Raw genomic sequence first — 17,420 nt, 5'->3', positions numbered from 1 at the left:
CCCCACAAACAATCACTTCTTATCACTCATGCACGACGACATACTGAGGTAGTACTACGTTTTTACTTCGTAAATACCAACGACCTTCACAAATATTTTTGTATTGTATTTTTTCATATTTTTTGCAAACTAGTTTGTTGTCGTTTTTTGGGCGTTTTCAGTTTACATTTTTCATTTAAGACCAAAAATTAACAATGAGTAGTACCAAAATATAGTTAAAGACCGTGCTGCACATATCTACATACTTGTCCATACATATAGAAATCTGTGTATGCAAACAGATGGTTAGATTGAAAGATATTGGCTATATTGATTGGCTGGTTGGTTGGTTGGTGTATTAACCCAAATTCAGTACTGAGTCAAATGGTAAACACAGCATCTCGTTTACCTTGACGCTGGCTGTGATGGGAATGAATGAATGACTGACTGAATGAGCATCAGTAGCACCACCTGATTTAGTCGCAATCGCTTGTTGACAACAATCTAAAGAATTATGAAGACCTGGTTGCTGACGACCGCCAACAGCAAGTGCAGGTAAAACGATGAGATTTTCAGTTTTAATGTTCAAATTTTTATTTTAAACAACTTGGGAAATACTTTGGAATTTGTTCGTTCTCTCCCCGCTGCTGTAGTTAGCAAGTAAACAAGCCAGCCAGCGAGCTAGCAAGTGTAAGACATCGTTTAAATGTTGTAAACGTTTTCATCTGTTTTTACGGTTTTTGAGGCGTTTTTATGTACTTTGCGTTATTAGTGCGATATGTGAAGTAGATTTTTTTATTTCTGTTTTTATTGTGATTTTCTTGAGAAAAAAAAAAGACTCACTTATGTTAAAATGTTGAACTTTTGCCTTAAGTGCTTGAACCATAAAAACGTCGATGAACAAAGTACCAAAGTGGTGGTGAGGGTTGTGGTATTGTTGTGCTTTTGCATTGTTTCAGATATAATGTGGGTCAGGGTTATCTACAACAACTAAAACACGTTCAACTTAATATGTATATTTGTAACTATTTAGCAAAAAAACACAAAAAATATTATTATTTAATATATGCTTGACCGTAAAAAGTAGGTTTTTTTAACATTAGAATGGACAAACCACAAAGTTGGTTCTTTGCTGAAATAAGTATTTAATTGGAAATTTTAATAAAAAAAATTAAATACCTAGTAAGCAGTGGACTTAAACATATTCAACGGCAAGGCAAGCAAATAACGGGATGTAAGATGTTGGGGGGTTCGAAAATGAAAAATTAAGATATATTTATTTATTTGTAAGAAAACTAGTTTTTAAGCGTTAATTTTGGCCAGCAGGGTCTAATTATGCCCTCCACTTAATTTGAACGTAATTCATAACCAAGTCGCAAGTGCGGTTGTAAATATCAACTATCTGGAAATGTTATTCTTGGTCATAATTCAAATTATCAAATTCTACCCATCAAGAATTTTTTATATGGGGGGATTCAGATCCCTGGGTTTTGAATATATTCCGAGATTTGAGATTTTTGCTCAAGTGGGATCTGGTACAGATGCGTTTTGGGTCTGAACTTAGACCAATATGGACTATATCGGGCAACTTTTCATGTAGCCCCCATATAACGGTACTCTTCATTTTAAGCATTTTTACGACTTCCGGTACATTTTTCAACGGAATTGTCTGGAATTTTGAATTTGAAGGTTCTTATAAGTTCGTAGCCACCTCCAAAAAAAAGTATTTTCGGTTTTTTATGTTTATTTAAATCGGAATTTGCTTTAAGACGCGTTTTTGATTTTACAGTAAACAGAACATATTATTGCAAGGAGGGTTAAAGGTTGAAGTTCTCAACTTACAAGTACACCCAACGTTATCTACAGATATTGGGGTTTTTATTGGGTCAAAATTTGTAACACTTCGAAATAACTGTTTTAGACCCTCCGATTATTATATCTCGACAAACCGAATCGATCTAGCTATGTTTGTCCGTCCATGTATCCATGCCATATTGTAATTACTGCAGTGTACTCCATTGTCCGATCATCATAGTCAGAATGGAAGACTCATTTATTGGGATGATTGCATATATTTAGGTGATGAAATTGACCAAAACTTAAAATATCCTCAATAAAGGGCTACAGAGGGTATATATCATTTGATACGGTGTCCGTCTTTCCATCTTTTTGGCTAGTGCTCACCATAACTCTCGAATGACGATCGAGTTTGGAGATTAGCACAAACAAAGGATCAAGATTTTTAAGGAAAAAAATGTACCTCATGGAAAGAGAGAGATCACCCGTTTTTTTCAAACTTCTCAAATCCAAATATAACATCAAGCGCAGAAATGAATAATATCGGCACACTCCATCTAGTACCTCCATCACAAAGGGTTAACATTTTGAGCAATCATGACTCTTACAAAGTGGGAAATTAGAGTCCGACTGCCTTTAAAGGTGTGGTTGGAAGATGTGATATATCAGATTACTCTTTCTGGTATCTGCCCAACCAAGGGTCAAATTTTTGACCTTTATAACATGCAAAATAATTCAATGTTCAGCTCAATATTTGACATCTGATGTTAATATGGGATTTGTCGAACCATTCCTTCTGATACCTCCCCCGCAAGAGGTCAAATTTTTGAATACCTTTTAGTCCCACAAAATGGAAGATAATCACTTCTTCCACATACATAAGATCTGGTGGGCTTATGACCTTTCGACACAATCTTTCTGGCATAAAGTTGGAGGGAATACTTCTGTAAGCATAACTAATTGATACTTTTAACTTGTTTTTTTTTTTCTGATTTGGCATTAGCTCTACAGGTAATAATTGTAGATAAATTGACTCGGAAATTGGCATGGAGATAGAATTTAGAAACATTTTTAATTGTTTCTAGTTCCCATTAGCACGAAATAAGGCACAAACATAGGACAATTGTGGTTCCGGTCAAAAGTCAATATTAGCCTTTTGCATGAGTACATGGTGAGATGAAAAAACTGCAACCATCTTAGACTGCTGTCATTTATAAGCCACTCGTCCGACAGCTGTACAAATTATTCCAGTGACAGCTTATTATACTGTTTACAAGCGTACAAAATCTTTTTGGTGGGAATTTTCCAGGAAAAAGTTCTTCGTGATGGAATTTAAGCGTGATACCGTGATACTGCTAGCGTTGCCAGACTTCACGGAAGAAAACTGCAATATCATCAGAAATGGTTCGAAAAGTAAAGAAGCGACTTTATCGAAACCCGCACAATATTCCACTCGGCAAATATTGAAAAATAAACTCGGGGTAAAGCCATTGAAATTCCAAAAAGTGCAAGAACTTACACCGCTTCGCTTGCCCGAAAGTGGTAAACTGTTGAATTTAGTTTTCTTCGATGAGAAAACGTTCTTTGTCTAGCAGTTTGTAAACAAACAAAATGATCGTATTTACTTGACAAAGAGGACAGCTGAAAATGTGCACCTTTGGTTGGCCACCAGAACTCAATCGCCGGCCATGGTGTGGGCTGCCATAACAGCCGATGGCCATTCTCCGTTCGAATTAATCGACCGTGGCATCAGAATAAATGACGAATATTATCGCGTAAATATTCTGGAGACTTTATTAAAACCTTGGGCACGCAATCATATTGGTCATAGACCTTGGACATTCCAACAGGACTCAGCATCATCGCACTCAGCACGCGCCACCCATGAATGGTTACAAAATGAGGTTCCTCGCTACATTTCCAGCTCACAATGACCACCAAAATCTCCGGATACCAATCCATTGGACTATTATTTCTGGAGTATTTTGTAAAGCAAGGTTGGCACTAAAAAAATACCAAAGTATCGATCACCTCAAGCAAGCGCTTCTCCGGGAATGGACCAAAATACCGCAAAGCAACATTCGGTCAGCGTGTGACGTTTTCATCGGCCGTTTGAAGGTCATAATTCGAGTCAAATCTAAACTTATTCTAAAAGTTGATCATTTTTTGCTTTCATTTAATAAAATGTTTTGCAACAACAAAATCTAAAAAAATGTAAAAATTATGGCGTTCGACTTTGTTGCAGTTTTTTTTTTGTATCTCACCCTGTATAAGGCATTATTTTAATAGTGGCATGTGCTATAAACTGGCATATGCATAATAAACATAAAGTTTTCTTTTAGCAAACGTAGTTGTCTAAAAAAAAATTGCTTCAAATCAAAATCCAACTGTTAAAAATGGTATTTCTAATAATTTTTATGTAATAATACTATATATACAAATATCTTAAAGGATTCGTTCAGTGTAGTCACAAGTATTTCAGATCTATGAAAACTCTGCCCCAAATTATGGTGGGATATGGCAACATGATCGGCCTCTCCCGACTATAGCTTTTGCTATGGTCTCTTTAATCTGTAAAAGTCTTAATTAAAAAAATTGTGTGGGATCAATAACTCGCGATACTGTTACTCTATAGTAGATTCAGACTTAATCGAAAAATTATTTAAAAATCTAATACTAGCAGTAACGACTACCAAATTGTTATTTTTATATTTTCAATCAAGACTTTTAATGTCAAAATGCAACAAGAATTTTTACAGGATAACTTTCATTTTTCAATTGGTAATATAGAATATCAATTATTGGCTCTGCTATAACGTTGTTCAAAGTAAACTATATAAACCTTAATATTTTGGTTAAAAAGTTAACATATCATACTCCCACGAATTATTGTTTTATTTTTAAAATTATTATACATACAAATAAATCGTTTAATTTAATATCCATTTCATCGAGGTAATAACGTTTTCAATGAAGAATATTTTTTTTGTATTTTCACCATTTCATTTGCGTGTGCCTTTCTCACTTTATTGCCATTTAATTCACAATAAAAATATTTATATTTTTCTCGTTTTTTTTTCGGAACGAAAAAAACACAATTGCATTTGGAAGCAGAAAAAAAAAACAAAATTTGTAAAATAAACACGACACCAATGCACAATAAAAAACACAACAACAATTCAAAAGCTAACAAACATTCGAAAGCATTGCACAATTTGAATTTTATTTATTTTTTTTTTTCGTTTTGTTTTCTATTTTCACTGCACTTTTACTGCACCACCACTCCAGGCATATGCATATCAATACTGAACGCCTCTCACACACCTAAACTTTCGATCAAATCTTTTAATCGCCACGCTGTGATGCAACTTTATTTTCCCACTCTTAAGAGTTAAACATAAATTAGCTTTTCATTTGATGTGATGACATACTTTTTATCACTTCTCGCTCACGACAGAAAATCTCCACTCAATAGGCTGGCTCTTAAAAAAGCTTTTAACTTAAAACGCGCACGTTCACTTCTAACTTCGAAACAGAACTAAAGTTACTACCGCATAAGAAATCAAATCAAACCAGCAAAAAAATAGCATACGCTGCGCATGCGCTCCAACAGCGACCGCCAAATGTCCGTCAGTCAGTCAGGCAGTCTCATTGACTTAAGTGGCTGGCAATTCCATGGACAACAACAGCAACAATTGTATTAGCGTATAATGAACCACTTAAAGGCAGTTGTAGACAACAACGACGACTGAAGAAGTGAATTCCCAGACATGAGTCTCCATGTACTCGCTCCCAAAAATCGTCGTTCATAGATTCATTGTAGACTTTTTTCCCCCTCCAACTATAATATTATAGATATTTCCACACAGATACTCACCCATACATGGAAATGGGGGAAAACATTAAATTTTATTTGGAGACTTTATTCACGGCGCGCTCCAGTACATAACGAGTTTGGTTTTAGTGGTTCGTTTGCTTTTTGTTTACATTTATTAGCTTGGTTTTTGTTTTGTTTTCATATTCGCTGGATTGTTGTGGGCTACGACGAGTATTACCAAATCGATGAGAGACAGAGGGGGAGAGGGCAAGCAAATACAAACATTTTCATGTGGACTGGCTGTCTGCATGACAGTCAACCAGTCTGTCATACCTACAGATACTACGTTGTTGATAAGTGAATAGGGAAAATAGCACACTCACAGTATTTTTTTTTTGTATGTTGCTGTAGGTCAGTTCACCAGCGGAGACTTATTAATTTTTTTTTTTTTTTTTGAACTCATTGACAATCGCTTGTTTTTTTTTTGTTGTCCACAAAGGGAATGCGAGCATGTGTGATACGATGTTTTGACTTGGTAAATTGTGTTAATAGGTGTATCAGTCAGTCATCATCAGTGGGCTGCGCAGCCGCACTAAATGCACATGCATGCATCAGGTGCGGTGCATCCAAGCATTCATCTCCCTAAATTGCATAATATCACGTAACCTAATGGTTATTTGAGAAGACGCAGTTATATGAGCCGTGCGCCTTTAATCTCCCACATATAGGTTACTAATGCGAATGTCATAATTAAGGAAATAAAAACTAATGAGTATATGATGTATGGTTAAAATAAAAAAGTATTTTAAATAGCAATTTTAAAATATAATTTAAATATAATTTAAATTAATTAGTGATAAAGATAGTTACGCTTAATTACATTGCGTTTATTTAATATAGTAGGAATAAATACGGCGTCAGAAAGATCCATCAATCCTCATAAGTCATCATTTTTTATTGCAGCTATTTAAAAAACCTACCTTTCGCAAAAATCTGGTTAATTCCTAAGTAATGGTAGTAAAGCTCAACAAAACAAGTGACAAAAATAGAAGCTCAACGATATTTTTGTTACTGTTGCCACAGTAAAATATTCCTGCTTTTGCTGATAACTTGAATTCTTTGCTACAAAAAAATAATAATAGTAATAAATTAATAAATAAAAAAATAATAAATAAATATAAAAAAATGAAAAAATATGAAATAAAAATATTTCAACATAGTATGCCGTAATACTTTCGGTATTCCAATTTTCAGATGGTCTTCATTGAATTACATTCTAGGTCGATTTATGCATGCCCATCCGTCTGTCCATGTACTTTTGTATGCAAAGTACAGGTCGTATCTATTATTCGATTGCGATGAAATTTAGCTTTTCGTTCAGTTGCTTGGCTCAAGGACGAACACTATTGCTGATAATGGGACGAGGTATTGATATAGCTCCCATATACATTTCACTCCCGATTTCACTTTTACTTAGCATCTAAAGCGTAATGCATGTCCAACATAAATTAATTTAAACACGTACGACCGAATTTAGTCTAAAAACAAGTAAAAAAAATATCAGGCGGTTTTGCCGACAGATGTGTACCCTCGGCCTATGTTTGATTATATTTTGACTTGTCTTATAATTATTCAAACTGTTGACCCCGAATGGCCTATATAATATATAATATAAATATTGAGACGTGCCAAGTTTGGACTATATTGGTAACTTCCTTCACTTTATATGAGATATGTGATAATTTTTAGAAAATGTGTAAATGTGCGTGTGGTACCAGATGTAGTCAACCAAAGCATTCCATTTTCATACTTCATCTTCTATGACAAAATTACAAGAAAATCGATCCATTTCTAAGCGAAATCATAAATTCCTTATTCATCTCACGTTTATGGTTGAGAGAAATATCTACATATAGCAAGTTGGAACGAATGGCTGACTTGTTTCGCAAGTTTTGATAAAAGCATTGAATATTGGGATCCATTGAGGGTGTGGTACCAGAAGGGGTTCGCAGATATATATCATCTTCACAACAGATCTTGTGTTAGTGTAATTTGTGTTTAATTTGAAGAGAGTTGGATGTTTATCTCGCTTTCTTTAAACGTTTTGTTTATCTAAATCTTTAACCTCATGTGGGGGAGATACCAGAAGAAATGGTCCGATCTCTACCATTTCATAACAGATCTTGTGTTAATGCAAATATTCAGATGTACCAAGTCTGAATGGAAAAGGAAGTTAATTCGGGGTTTTATGAGCTTCATGGATATTAACAATTTTGACCCTTTGGAGGGTAGGTACCAGAAGGAGTGGACCAATATAACCCATCTTTATAACATATCCTGTGATGATAGAAATATTTAGATGCACCATATCCGAATGAAAACGGATGTAAATTTGGCGTTTTAAAGCATTGACCCTTTGCGGGGAGGTACCAGTAGGAGTGGGCTGATCAGGCCTTGGGTTAATAAAAATATTGGGATATGTGAAATTTGAAGACAATCGGACTCCTACATCACATTTTATAAGAGTTTTAATTAATCAAAATTTTGGTACTTGGCACCTTACCTAGCACTGACGCAAATATTTGGATTTGCAAGGTTGGAGCAAAAAATTGGAACGAATGGCTGACTTGTTTCGCAAGTTTTGATAAAAGTATTGAATATTGGGATCCATTGAGGGTGTGGTACCAGAAGGGGTTCGCAGATATATATCATCTTCACAACAGATCTTGTGTTAGTGTAATTTGTATTTAATTTGAAGAGAGTTGGATGTTTATCTCGCTTTCTTTAAACGTTTTGTTTATCTAAATCTTGAACCTCATGTGGGGGAGATACCAGAAGAAATGGTCCGATCTCTACCATTTCATAACAGATCTTGTGTTAATGCAAATATTCAGATGTACCAAGTCTGAATGGAAAAGGAAGTTAAGTCGGGGTTTTATGAGCTTCATGGATATTAACAATTTTGACCCTTTGGAGGGTAGGTACCAGAAGGAGTGGACCAATATAACCCATCTTTATAACATATCCTGTGATGATAGAAATATTTAGATGCACCATATCCGAATGAAAACGGATGTAAATTTGGCGTTTTAAAGCATTGACCCTTTGCGGGGAGGTACCAGAAGGAGTGGGCCGATCAGACCTTGGGTTAATAAAAATATTGGGATATGTGAAATTTGAAGACAATCGGACTCCTACATCACATTTTATAAGAGTTTTAATTAATCAAAATTTTGGTACTTGGCACCTTACCTAGCACTGACGCAAATATTTGGATTTGCAAGGTTGGAGCAAAATCGGATTATGGTTTCTCTTTCTGTGCAGAAAATATATTTTTTGAAAATTTCGAGCATTTGTGGGGGAGGTACCAGAAGGAATAAACCGACATTGCCCATCTCCGAACTCGATTTAAGTTTGACAAAAATATTACTATGTACCAAGATTGGACCAAATCTGATACTCCCTTCGATAGTTATCGTGCACACCAGCCAGACAGACAGACGCACGAGCATCGCTGGATCCACTCCAAATGTTCTAGAACGGATTTGGTCCAAAGAGTCAAGTCAAAATTTGCAAGGAAATTGAAAAATTGTAAAAAAATTTCGTCGAAAAGCACCGTTTAAAATGAACCCGATATATACGAAGACGAGGACCTGCATTGGTAGTTCTTGGCATTGGTACCGATCTTGAAGTACGATACCTAAAACAGGTCCCTTGAGTAACGTCGGTAAAATCATCAAAATAGCGAATATAGGAAAGTATGTGGGCTAGACGATTATCATTTACGAAATTTGAGACAATTAATAATAATATTACGATCAGATACTCCCTTCGAGAGTTATAGTGCGCTCCAGACACACAAACGGACGGACGGACACCCTAGATCTACTCCAAATGTCCGGATAGGGTCTAAAGGCACCAAGGGTCTGAAATCGTTATTTCGACGAGGCACGTTTTTGCCGTATCAAATGATATATACTCGTATCACAATATATATTATAAGCGTGATTGGACCAACAATTATGTAACACTTCGAAATATTACTCCTGCACATAGAATGTTATAAATGGATCTTCCTATATCGCCGAGCTGAGTCGATGTATATTTGTCTCTCAATGCTAAAATATAATCACGCTAAAGGTTGTAATTATGGTCCGTTCCTCACGAAATGTTATATTGATGTGGGGTTAAGGTTCAGGATGGCCCATTGTTGGGGAAGATGATGGCAAAATGGCCCAAAAACCGAAAAATCAAATGTTCGGACCCACCCTACTATAACCTTTGCTTACTTGTATTGTGAGTTGCATAGTGAGTGACAAACACAATAAAGATTTTTCCCCTTGTATTTTTGTTTTTTTTTTTTTTTTTTTGCCGAAAAGATACAAATGAAATTGTCAAAAAAATGATAGGAGGAGACCCATTGCTTTGAACAGAAATTGGCTGTTTGTTACAGTATTTCGCCAAAATTGTATGTGTATGACGGGGAATTAATATATAAACTATTTTTACATATCAAGATTTTATTTGCGGATCTTGCAGGACCAAATTCTTTAAATGTTTTCTTGACAATTTTCAATTTTATTTTACAAATTTGTTATAAATTAAATGAAATTAAATAACACAATTAACAAAATAATGACTATGGAACCCTGGCATATCAATGTTATTCGGAAATGGACCAGAGTTTTTAACATTTTTATAAAAACCCATTTTAAAACGAATAAGTTTGAATACGAAAGATTCTAGTGGAAGTAACTTTTTTACAAAAACACAAACAATTCGGAACAAAAAATATTTGTTAAGTTAGACTAGGATATAACAGTGATTTCATCAAAATCCAAATTTTCCACCAAAATTGCAAATAGCCTGGGGCTAGTTCCGTTATTATTCAATTATTTTACATTTTATTTATTTTTTTTTCAAGTTATTCAGTTTTTACATTTTATTAATAAAATTTAATAATGTGATCAACTTGTTTTTCATACGAAATGTCATTTTTTACATATGAGAATGTAACATACACATAATGTCAAAGTTGTTCGTTTCTGATGTACTTCAGTCATTCAACAACAGCAACACTGCAAGTTTCTATCACTACCAGAAACAAAAACAAAACAAAAAAAAAACTGCCTCTTTTAATTATGATTTAAACATTCAAGTGTTTTTAATTAAAACATTTTGTTAAACTATTACAACATGACGACGACGACAATGATGACGACTACCTGTGTACATTATTACACACAAATAGCACACATTTAATAAAACAACCACAACATTAACACGCGACCGAGAGTTTTTTATTTCGAACAGTATTTTTTCCCAGTGGCAAGTGGCGGTTGCAAAAAGAAAAAACACAACGAAAAAAGATGACATATATAAAAAAACCAAAACCCAACACAACAAATCTGAAGTGATGGCATTTGAATAAACACACAAAAGAGGTGAAAAATTGTAACAAACTCAAATGATTTATGAAAAACATAGACAACAATATTGTAATCGGATTTTTTTTTATTACATGAAAAAAAATTAAATTACAAATATTTGATTTAAACAAAGGAGTTATATTTACATATTTATGTTTGAGTTTATTAGCAACAAAGGTGCATGAACTCTTTTTTAGAGTAATTTCCTCGCTAGGAAGCTTTAATATTAATATTAATAAACAATTTTGTAAATAATTTAACACATTTCGCTCTTCGATTTGATTTTTCAAACCTTTTTCAAAAAAATGTTTATGTATGAAAGGGTAAAATTTTAAACAAATTGTTGTGTCATCTGTCAGTAATTAAAAACAAATCACCCAAAAATACCCCTCCCCCTAAAAATACCCCTCTCCACGATGTTAGGGGTATATTTGTGAAACCCATATGTATACCCTGCAACACTATGTGTTGGGGATATTATAAGTTTGATTGGGCCTAAAATTATGTAACACCGCTGAGCTGAGGCGATCTAGCTATATATGTCCGTCCGTCTGTTCATGTTAATTTGTAATCAAGCTACTCTTCCCAATTATGGCCCGATCCTCACGAAAATGGAGATGGGGTTAGGGTCAGAAAAGAAGCCCATTGATTTTGGAAATGATCGCACACTATTTAAGGGCAAGTGAAAAAAAAAAAAAACTGAAAATCAGGCCGAAATTATAGGCCAATTGGCGCGGAAGTTGATGGTCATCGGGTAATATTTAGTGGGTGAAATATACCATAACATAATCCCCGAATATTTTTAATCCCAGCGAAAACACAAATAGACGAACACATCAATTCTTACCGTTACGTAAATTCCGATACTAAATATATCGGATATATATAGCGAAATATATAGAATGTGTATAAAAAAGTATCTATATCTATAAAACAGGAAAATGTTTGTATGTATGTTTGTTTGTTTGTTTGTAATTTAGGGACTCGAAAACCGCTGAATAGATTTTCCTGAAAATTTCCATATATACTGCAACATCGCCTGAAAGTAACATAGGCTATATACATTTTTGAATTTCCACTTGGAACTGGAGATATAGCATCAGAATTTTATATGAACATATCTATTGATTGGTTGAAGTAATTTTTTTTAAAATTATATTTAAATCGGATCAGATTGGGATATGATTTTAATAAGAATCATTGACCCACAACGCCTTATGCTAACACTAAAAAACAACACAACAATTGATTTGAAATACGCTTATTACGGCGAAGTATTTTGCTATCTCGAATTCACTAATTGCAATAGAAATGCCACTCAACTTCAAAAGATTGCAGTTTACTGCACGCTTGGTATTTGCTATGAAATAAATAAATCCGAAGGACAAACCCTTCGTGTATATATGTCATGTTACTGCTTTTTTAATGGTTTTGGTTATTTACGCATTAAAGTAGTGCAATATTTTTTTTTTTACTTTTTATTTTTTTTTTAACCGACATATATTCGTAAATAAAATTTTGAATGCATATAAAATCAAAAGGGGTAGCGAAGCGCACCGGGTTCAGCTAGTAAAATCTAAAAAAATCGCATAAAAAGAGGCCAATAATGATGTCAATATAGATTTTGCAGTATTTTGTGATTTTTCTTATTTTTTCATATTTTTTATCACATGAGATTTTTATACCCTACAACACTATGTGTTGGGGATATTATAAGTATTATTGGGTCAAAAATTATGTAACACATCGAAATATTGGTTTCCCACATAAGAAAGTTTATATGTATGTCCGTCCGTCCGTCTGTACATGTTAATTTGTAATCGTTCTACAAGTCCCAATTATGACTCGATCTTCACGAAATTTAGAATGGAGGAGTGGATGATCGCATAATATTTAGGGGTTGAAATGGACAAAAACTGACAAAACAAATAAGGATTAGGTCCATTGCTTTTACAGATATCCGCAATATATTTTGGGGTTGAAATGGACCAACAACTAAAAATGTTCCTGATTTTGCAGGTCACAAATAGAAAGCAAAGGTCACGTAATGTGACATGAAGTTAGAGTTTAGGACAACAAGTAGAATTGACAACTACTCTTGTGTAAAAAAAATACAAAAATTTTATTTTACCGAAAATAACTTTCAGGCGAAATCCAAAATACACAAATACCGAACTTCTAGTTAAATTTGGAGACATAGAGGCGCCTCTTGCTTTTGGAGATGATCGGATAATATTTATTGGTTCAAATGAATCAAAAACAGAACAATTTTCCTGATCACACAATTGAAACCAATCGACATGAAATTTTGCATGAGGAGAGTGTTAAGAACAGGGAAGAAGTCTGGCATTTTGGATGACCATTGGATTATATTTAGCTGTAACTAACAGCACGATGGAGTGCGTAAATATTGGGTAAATGTCTCTGATCAAAATGCTAAGGGTAATATCTGGGCAGTGCTCTATGACATAATTTCAAAAGCGAAATATTCCTAAATGGATTTGGACATAAGGGGGCTTCTAGCATCATATGATCCGTCAAATTTTTATCACATGCGATTATTTCAATTTGATTTACAATTTTGAATTGTACATTTCCTACAACTTTTCTACAAATGGCGAAAAAAAAATAAAATGTTTCTGATTTTGCAGTCGCTCTACAGGTTAAATTGAAAGACACGGAATTTCGCATGAGAAGAGAGTTAAGGATAAGGAAGGAGTCTAGCATTTTGTATGAATATTAGATTGTATTCAGCTGTAAACTGGACCACAACTTTCGTGTGAAATTGTTTTTAATATCTAACAACACGACGGAGTGCGTAAATATTTTGGCAGATTTCGCTTTTGAAATTATGACATAGAGCACTGTCCAGATATTACCCTTAGCTTTTAGACCTGGGGCATTTGTACAATATTTACGCTTTCCGTTGTGGTGTTAGTTGCTGCTGCTTATTTTACAGCTAAATATAATTCAATGGTCATCTAAAATGCTAGACTTCTTCACTGTCCTTAACTCTCTTCTCAGGCGTTTCGATTGCCTTAAATTGTGTGATCAGGAAATTTTATCTGTTTTTGGTTTATTTGAACCGCTAAATGTTTTGCGATCATCTTCAAAAGTAAAATGCCCCTCTGTGTCTCAAAATTTAGACTCATTTATATGATTTACGCCAACGAAATCAGCATAATACAGCCAGAAGTTCGCCTTTTGTGTATTTCGGATATCGCCTGTGAGTAATGTTGGTATTTTTTCACACAAAAATAGTGGTCTACTCTACGAGATTTCGTGTTCTTTGGTTTCTATTTGTGACCCTTACAACGACAGCAAAATCAGGAACGGCTGCAATAACTGGAAAGACGGTAAATTTTTGTGAAAAAAATGTTGACATCAGTGGGCCCAAATAACCCTAAAACAAAGAAGAAATGGCCTAAACCTAACAAAATTTAAAATGGAGGCGGGGCGAGGGTCAGAATAGAAACCTATTGCTTTTGGAGGTGATCGCAAAACATTTAGGGCTAGAAATGAACCAAAAATAGACAATTTTCCTGATTTTGAAATTGCTCTACAATCATAATTATAGACCAATCGATTTAGAATGGAGTTAGAGTTTAGGGCTGGGCAGAAGCCTACCAATTTGGATGGTCATCGAATAATATTTGCCGTGGGAAATAGCCCCTAACTTTTATGTAAGAAAATTCGAAAATTTCCATCAAACAGCGAATATTTTTATCCCGACGAAACCGGAAACACATGAAGAGGTCACTTCTGACCGTTATATTTGATATTGATAGGCATGATATTGGATATATAGCAAATAATGTACAATCTATTTGTAAAAGAAATTGAACTTATTTATTCTGCTTATAATTCAAGGACTGCAGGTCTGATTTTGACAATTCTCACCAATTCGAAATGGTCTCTTGCCATTTCTTGTTACATTTTTTAATTATTGTCATATTTTTTATCGCATGATTTTTTTTTCAATTTTATTTACGATTTTGAATTGTACATTTGGTGAAGTTTTTTTACAGTCAACAACACTATGCGTTGAGGGCATTAAATACAGGGGCTGGATTCTTATTCTGTGTCGCAATTACCGTCCGATCCTCACGAAATTTTGCATAGGGGTACGGTAAGGGTCAAAACTAAAGCCTATTGTTTTTTTTTTAAGGATGTACATTTAAGCGTTCAAATGGACCAAATTTTTGAATTACATACACCTAAAAACGATGTGTATTAATGTCCAATATAGAATCATGTGCTGTAATTCTCAATTACTGTTACCTGTGACTCAATCAGTGTAATATAACAGTATTTTAACATTTAACTTCTGTTAAAATTTCCCTCCACTTCCATTGCATTTTCCCAAGTGAAAATTGTTTATATTCCTTCCAAAAAGCACCTGTTGATTTATTTTGTTTACATCCATCAAATGCTCTTCCTCAATGGAAAGTAAAGAGAACAACCAAATGAAACTCACCACTAGCTAAAGCGCAAACTCATGTCATGATACCACTCTCATCCAATCATTGATAATTGTATAAATATCCATGGAGTTCGTGGGTTACATGCATTCCGCAACTGTCGCTCAACATGAAAATAAGGAAATAATTTTGGATTATATCTTTTGTGTTTTTTTTTTCTTTTGTAATATGAAGTTGATATCTCCCTTGTATAAATTAGATTTGTGTCCATGTTTACTTTGCCCAATAGTTTGAGGGATATATTAACTTTTTCCAATCGTTGCTCGAAATAACAATTATAGACCCAACAATGTGTTAGATTGTAAATCAATCAACCTGTAAATATTGGTCGATTGTAATAATACTACAATCCAAATTAATATACCTAGCGGAAATTATGAACAAATGTGAATTTCTGCTGAAACATAATTAAATTCGAATTTCAATTTAAAAAATATGCATCCAGAAAATAATCAACGCAGAACAAAATTACTATTCCATATTCTTAGTTTTTGGTAGAATTACTTTTTGGTTACATATATGTATTGTCGATTTTAGGGTGAAGATCCAATGCATCCAGAAAAACCACAGTTTGGTGTGATTTATAGCCTGGTGGCATCATTGCACCGTACTTCTCCAAAGATGCAAGATAATTGAAAAAAACTCATGTCATAAAAATGATCACAATATATTTCAGACAAAGTGAAAAAGCAACTAAGTTTGGCTAAACCGAAATTTTAATGCCCTCCACCATTTTGAAAGAACTTGAAATATTTCCAAAAAAACCCTTGCATGGAGGCTTCACGAAGACGTGGTCCTGCATAAGTAATTTTTTGTCATGTGCTGTAGTACCCATTCCGAACTTTAAATATAAAATTTCCAATAGAATTCCGATAAAAAAAATGTCGCTAATATCATTAAACTAGGAACAATTCCAGTGCATAATGTCGCTAATATCTTAAAAATAACAAATAACAGGATGTGCCGTTATATGTGTGTTATACAAAGACGTGGACCTACATGGGCCATTTTCCGTCATGGGTTTTAGAGCCCATTACAAGCTTCAAATACGAAATTTAAAACAATTCAGGTGAATAATGTCCCTAAAAACATCAAAATACCGAATTATGGGGCCTATGCGAAGACGTGGACTTGCATATGCGATTTTTTTGTCATAGGCTGTAGTACCCATTACGAACTTTAATTGCGAGAATTAAAACAATTTCGGTAAAACTTTCGTTAAATTCATCAAAATTCCCAATATCGGAATTTACTATTTAATTTGTTTTGACTTTAGCGTGATTACAACAGTCGGACGGACAGACAGGGGTAAATCGTCTTAAAATTTTACGCTGATGAAAAATATATTTACTTTTGGCAGGTCTAAAATTAATATTTCAAGCGGAATGTCGAACTTAATATACTCTCTATACTACGTATGGTGGAGGGTATAAAAAATGGCTCGTGATAAAAAATACCAAAGTGTCGATCACCTCAAGCAAGCGCTTCACCGGAATGGGCTAAAATACCGCAGAGCAACATTGGGGCAGCGTGTGACGTTTTCATTGGCCGTTTGAAGGTCATAAATCGTGCCTAAGGTGACCAATTCGAACAAATCTAACTAAATTCTAAAATTTGATGCTATTTCCGACATTGTTTGCTTTCATTAAATAAAATTTAAAAGAAAAAATTGCAAAAATTATGGCGTTTGACTTTGTTGCAGTTTTTTATCTCACCCAATATTTTCGGCTTAATAACTTCTATTTTCTTACACCACACACAAAATATATGGTCCATTTCACCCTCTACATATGCCTGTAGAGTGTCTGTAAAATCAGGAAAATTCTATTATTTGTCAATTTTGACTCCGAAATATTTTGCTATCTTCCCCCAAAACAATAGACTTCTATTCTGACCCCAACTACAACTTCATGCATA

The 17,420-nt window shown here is 34.1% G+C and overlaps 1 protein-coding gene across 1 annotated transcript in view; it reads right to left on the bottom strand.

Annotated features, from left to right (window-relative positions):
* The window catches only part of LOC101887631 (uncharacterized), a 54,456-nt gene extending 49,029 nt beyond the window's left edge, over positions 1 to 5,427 (bottom strand). Inside the window, exon 1 of the mRNA XM_005183384.4 lies at positions 5,208 to 5,427. The gene's annotated coding sequence lies outside the window, so the exon portion shown is untranslated. The remainder of the gene's footprint in view (positions 1 to 5,207) is intronic.
* Between the last annotated feature and the right edge of the window lie 11,993 nt (positions 5,428 to 17,420).

Source organism: Musca domestica, unplaced genomic scaffold (assembly GCF_030504385.1).
Source record: "Musca domestica strain aabys unplaced genomic scaffold, Musca_domestica.polishedcontigs.V.1.1 18, whole genome shotgun sequence".
Taxonomy (NCBI): domain Eukaryota; kingdom Metazoa; phylum Arthropoda; class Insecta; order Diptera; family Muscidae; genus Musca; species Musca domestica.
This window is presented reverse-complemented; position numbering and strand designations above follow the sequence as displayed.